Source organism: Cystoisospora suis (genome assembly GCF_002600585.1).
Source record: "Cystoisospora suis strain Wien I chromosome Unknown contig_2593, whole genome shotgun sequence".
Taxonomy (NCBI): domain Eukaryota; phylum Apicomplexa; class Conoidasida; order Eucoccidiorida; family Sarcocystidae; genus Cystoisospora; species Cystoisospora suis.
The window spans coordinates 10853-11218 of record NW_027155391.1 but is presented as its reverse complement, the minus strand read 5'-3'; positions in this window follow the sequence as shown (position 1 = coordinate 11218).

The following is a 366-nucleotide window of genomic DNA, read 5'->3' as shown; positions in this document are numbered from 1 at the left end:
GGGAAGAAAACAGAAAGAAAAAGAGAGAGAATCGAACAGTGAAGAAATGCCTTCATATTCTGTACCCCTACCTTCCTGTGTAAATTGACTGTACGTACACCCCATGAATAGACGCGATTCAATCCATCATGTTGTTCCTGTCAACTAAAACGTTTTTTTCTCTCACATTGGAAGATACTTCTCGAAACGAAAATGTCTCGAGAAGTATCTTCCAATGCTTTGACAGGAGGCTTGGGTTAAGAATTCCTTAGCTTCTCGCTACCGAGGGCTCAGGTGTCAACGCACGTCTTTGTCGACTCGCGGGATAAAGAAATACACTTATACATCCACATCAACATATTCCACCATACATATACATATATATAT